Raw genomic sequence first — 6,000 nt, forward strand, 5'->3', positions numbered from 1 at the left:
CCAATATTCCTTAGCAGGGATCCTTCCATTGGATTATGAGCCTGCCAGGAGTAATTTCTGAACTTAGAACGGGAGTAAACCTTGAGTGCTGCTTATATATGGCCCCAAACCCTGCAAAGTGGAAAATTAATCATAATCCAATGGAAGGATATGTGATGCTGTGACTTTGCTCCAGCCCCCCCCCTTTTTTTTTTTTAGTTTTTATTGCTATTGACAGAACATGCTTACAATAGTCTTAAGCTTTGTGTTTTCAGGTGCTGCATCTTCCCCACCAGTCACTCCAATACTGAGCTTACGTTACCTTCTCAAACATCCCAACTGAGATGTCCTTTTACCCAAGAGGTGCCACATGGCACCAAAAGGTGCTGCCAGAAACACTGGGTGGCTTTGAATGGATCATTTGGGGTTTCTGCTTTCAGGAATTTCCTGCCAGTGAGTGCACCACTCTCGCATTCTCATGCCACCCGCATGGGACCCCAATACCCAAAGCAGGTTATCAAACTCAGGGGTCCTGAGCTCACTGAACCTACAGCCCCTCTTCAAGAAACATGACTTTGTGCCCCTCCTGGAAATCTCTTCTCTGTAATAGGTTGATGCCGGCACGTACCACTGGTAACTCACACTTGGATGTACTGTTGGGTTGATGATACCAACAGAAATGGTTGTAGTCCCTAACACTTCTTATTACTGTCAGCACTGCTTGACAAAATCTATTCATGAAGCTGCCCTATGGTAAGAAACACACATGTCTACACATTTAGTTACCAAACAGAAAGCAGCATACAACTCCCCCCTACCACCCAATCATTCCAGCACCTCCACTTTGTGGAAGTCTGCTCTGCTCTGTAGCAATAGATATTTGGGCCACCTCACAAGAAAACTTTGCTTACCAGATCCCCTTGCAATATGTGTGCTCCTGTAAATGAAGTCCAGCCATGGGAGAACTAAGAATGTTCCACGAGAAACTGTAGTATAGACAGACACATGGAGAGTTGTTCAGCCACAAAAATCAAATGCTGCCACTCACAACCTGGTGGGGAAGGTGAGGAAAGTCAGACAAACCCTGCATGATCTCAGGATGTGCAAACCCATCCCTGAACTGGGGCAAGCCCGCTGCTGGCCACCAATCTGTGAAGATCATTCCCTGTTCCGTGGTAAGTGGAGGAACATTTCCTATGGGGATTCCACAGGCAATTTCACACTTTTAGAGAACCGAGCATTCTGCTCTTTACTGAGAAACTTTCATCTTTTAAAGTTTTTATCCAGGGGTCAGAGTGATAGCAACGGTAGGGCGTTTGCCTTGCATGCAGCAGATCCAGGATAGACCTTGGTTCGATCCCTGGTGTCCCATATGGGCCCCCAAGCCAGGAGCGATTTCTGAGCACATAGCCAGGAATAACCCCTGAGTGTCACAGGGTGTGCCCACCTCCCAAAGAAAGCTCACCCTATCTAATTTTTACCTTATAAAATTTTACCTGCTGCCTTCACCAGGCCTAACACTGCCCACTTAATAGAAACATTGAAATTCTCTGAGGCCCTTCTGTGAAGAGTTACTGAATGGCTCGTTTGGGTTAGGAAAACACTTCTTTATCATAAATACAGCTATTAAGTTGCACCTAATTTGAGCTCCTGCTTCCAAGGTTTCTTAATATAGAGTGCATTTCTGAAGAAGGCCAGAGTTCACTGGTAACCAGGTGGGGCTTCTTTTTTCCCCTTTGTATTTCCTGGATCTTATGCATACCTGTTAGCCCTGCACTGGCTTGTAACTAGGTCGTAACTAGGGGAATATCCTGCAGCTCGAATATGAGAACTAAACGCTGAGTAGCTTGAATGAAGAAGATAATGACAGCTAGGTCTGAGGGGGAAGGAGAAAGGAGATTCCTAAGGCTCCATTTCCAGTTTCCTGGGAGCACTGACTGGGGCAGGAGGCAAAGGAAAAAAAAAAAAGAGAAAAGGTTCCCAACCTCCATCCCAACATTTGTCATCAAGATACTTTTGTTTGTTTGTTTGTTTTGTTTTGGGGGACCATACCCAGCAGCACTCAGAAGCTACTCCTGGCTCTCTGCTCAGAAATATAGTGGGCAATGGTTTCAATTGACATTTTACCGAAGAAGAGATAAAATCTGACTCACAAGGACATGAAAAGATTTTCACCTAATCGGGTGTTAAGAAAATAAAAAACTTTAATGAGAAAACACTACAGGAACAGTTCTGATACTTTTCTAATACTTTTTCTTTAATCCCAGAAAGTAACAAGTATTGGTAAGAATGTAGAGAAATCTCTGAGTACCCAGGTGCAGCCCAAAAAACAAAAACAGAGAGAGAAGCATTTTAATATATACAACTTAGATAGACACCAAAAGCTTTATAGTCTGTGGACAAAAAGGCCCAAAGGGCATGTGTTAATCACATGATTACTTGTCTATGAAACACTCACACAGGCAAGTTCATGGAACCAGGACAAAGCTCAGTAGTCGCAGCAGCTGGGAATTGATTGCTGAGAAGATGTGGAGGAGAGGAGGAAGATACTTGGAAACGAAAAACAGTAGTTTGCCCAGTGCCCTGATGGGACTAGAGGTCGCAGGGCCCAAAACGCTGAGTCAGTCCATAGGAGCTTCACTTCCTCTTTTTAAAAGGGGGAATGTCACAAGGTTGACATAGGGGTTCATGAACCATTTTTGTTCCATGGTTCCTCATTATCAGTCTTCTCAAAATAACGTTTGTCAATACGCAAAATGAATTGTTCAGAGTAAACAATAGAGCTGAGATACTCAGGAGCTTACTCCTGACTCTGCTCAGGGGTCCCTGCTGGTCATGCTCAAGGAGCCCTAGTGGGTGCAAGGATGGAAGATGGTTTCCTAAAGGCAAACCCCTTACTTACTCCACGTCCCCTTGATCCAAGTTTTAAGGAAAATATAATCCACGAAGCAGAGTCACCAGGAAATAGAGATAGGATTGACTGAAGATGAGAAATTAATTTTAATTTTAATTAATTTCTCCTTGTCTGGGTAATAAAAGCAGCGATTAGCATGCAAAAATTGTTTTCTGGTGACTTACTATGTAAAATAAAGACCCATAAAAGTCTTTTAGAAGGGAACAGAATTCAGTCGCATTGTTTGCACCCACAAGACCCAGTAATATGAAGAATATATCTGGTCCTAAGTTTTCATTCTTTCTGGCTACTTACTAATTTGAATGTAGTAAAATTTATCTATCAAACAAAACTTACATGTGATTTAACTACACATTGTTAAATGGCATGATTTAAAGCAAGTTTTTCCTTATTAAGCATTATTACTGTTTCCAGGCTAAAATCATCATGAAACATTTCAGCTCCAAATGGCACGCTATGTAAGTCCCTTGCAATAGAATAAATATAGTAATCATGGTGATATTCTAATCTAAGTCAAGGGTGAGCTACTAAATCGATGATAATAGGTCCTGAGAAAAACTAGTAAGACGACCCATTTCTAAATTTCCCCTTTCAGCCTAGTGCTATGGGAACTCTTTGTTTTAAAATGGTCCAAACATAAAATTACTTATTCTCCTCTTTGTTTTTGTTTGTTTGTTTGTTTGTTTGTTCTCTTTTGTACTATTCTAATTTCAAGTTGGATTCAAAAGAACTTTGAGTTTCAGGGTCAGAAAGATTGTACATTTGATAGGGTATTTGCCTTGCATGCTACTGCTGGCCCAGGTTCAATCCTCAGATAGTCCCTTAATCCCTGAGCATAGAGCCAGGAGTAAGCCTTGAAACACAGAGCCAAAAGTGATCTCTGAGCACAGATCCAGGAGTAAGCACTGAGCACCACCAGGTATGGTCCTAAAACCAACCCCTCCCCACCAAAAAAACAACAACAACAAAACTTTGGCTCTGTGCTCTGGAATCACTCCTGGCAGGCTCAGGGAACCACATGAGATGCTGAGAATTGAACCAGGGTCAGTGCATGCAAGACAAACGCCCTACCTGCTGTGCTGTTTCTGGCGCCTCACTTTTCTCCCTTTCAATATACTTTTCTTCCATGTTTATGTCTCCAGGATAGAAAATGCTGGTCTGGGGCTCAGAGGGGCTCAGCATCAGGGAGCAGAGACTCTGTCTGAGGGACACCCCAATTCCATCCCAGCTGCACAGGGTCCCCCAGGCACTGAACTGTGAATAGACTATAAGCACCACCAGATGTAGCCCCTAAATGGGAGGGGGTGAGAAAATGCTCATTAACCTCATTCATTAAAACAATTTCCCTTCTTTTTAATTACCCTTGCTTCAGTGACTTGGGAATCATTGTTTTAAGTAAGAAATAACTTCAGAGGTAATACTTTTAAAAAAAACCAAAAACTTGATATTCACCATCTCTATGATTAGAAAAAAGAAAATAAGCTACATATAAGGAAAAACTAACATCAAGGTATTTTCTCCTTTTTATGGAGGGGAGAAGACCTGGTGGTGCTCAAGTCTCTACTGGCTCTGCACTCAGGAATCACTCCTAGTGAGGCTCAGGGGACCATATGGGGTGTGAGGGATCATACGTGGGTTGGCTGCATGCAAGGCACAGCCTTCCCTCCTATACTATCATTCTGACTCCAACTTACCCTTAGTATGAGTAACAGAGGTGATTGAACTACTGAACTTAAACAAATTTTTTTTCTATTGTTTTGGGACCATAACTGGCAATTACTCAGGGGTCATTCCTGGCTCTACACTCAGTAAAGTGAGGGCAGACGGGACTATGTAGGATACCGGAGACCTAACCTGGGTTGGCTGCATGCAAGGCAAGCACGCTACCCACTGTACTATATTTCTGGCCCCTAAAATTTTGAATAACATTGGGGTTTGACAGCCAGTCCTTAGCTGATCGTATAATCTGTTTATTTATTTTGTGTTGTCTTTTCTTTTAATTGCTCACAATAAAATTCAAACCTCTTTTTCTTGAACCTGAACCTTTGTCCTTTTTTAGACACTGGACAAGAGATGAGGAAGCATTTTTTCCCACATACAAAAACACCTTAAAACAAGCATTTTCCCTTCCTGGAAGCCACCACAGTTCTTGAGAGTCCCCTACCCTTGTGCAAAACCGTATTTAATAGTCTTTCCTGGGAAATGTCATCCAGTTCAGGTCACTAGCCACTTAAAAAAGATCAGTCTCATCATATCTTAATAATACCTTATTTGAGACCCCCAAATGCTGTTATTTCTTGGTGAAATCATCTCTGTTTTTCTTGCTTCGAATGACCTTCAGTTCTTTCCAAAGACTAATTTGTTCAAAGGACAAAGATTTAACATCATTGGCCAAAGGCAAAAAAAAAAAAAAAAAAAAAAAAAAGACACAGGCACTGGGGAGAAAGGAATCAAAGTGCCTTAAGATGGGTCCCCTCGGGCCCGGAGAGATAGCACAGCGGCGTTTGCCTTGCAAGCAGCCGATCCAGGACCAAAGGTGATTGGTTCGAATCCCGGTGTCCCATATGGTCCCCCGTGCCTGCCAGGAGCTATTTCTGAGCAGACAGCCAGGAGTAACCCCTGAGCACTGCCGGGTGTGGCCCAAAAACCAAAAAAAAAAAAAAAAAAAAAAAAAAAAAAAAAAAAAAAAAAAAAAAAGATGGGTCCCCTTTCTGAGTCTCCTTAGTCATCAGGTTCTTTATGAATCACTAATCATGTCAAGGAAGACAGTGCACCACAAGGAAGCCATTTTGGGAGTTGAGAGTCCACACTTGGAGCATCTGGGAGGAACTCCAGGCAGTACTTTGGGGATCAGGCAGTGGCAGGGGTCAACCTAGGGCCCCCTTTTGGTTATCTCCCACGTCAGAAGTATATGGTTCCCAACACCAAATCTAGAATCTAGGGACTAAATCAAAATGTGAGTATATCACATCTTTCAAAAAGTTTGTCATCCTGACAGTGTTAAAACATATATTTTAATGAAAACATTCAATTCACAATTTTATAGAGTTGTGAATTTGTTTTTGAATATGGAAATCAAGAACATCTGCAGAGAATACAATGTAGTT

The sequence above is a fragment of the Suncus etruscus genome, chromosome 14 (genome assembly GCF_024139225.1).
Source record: "Suncus etruscus isolate mSunEtr1 chromosome 14, mSunEtr1.pri.cur, whole genome shotgun sequence".
Classification (NCBI taxonomy): domain Eukaryota; kingdom Metazoa; phylum Chordata; class Mammalia; order Eulipotyphla; family Soricidae; genus Suncus; species Suncus etruscus.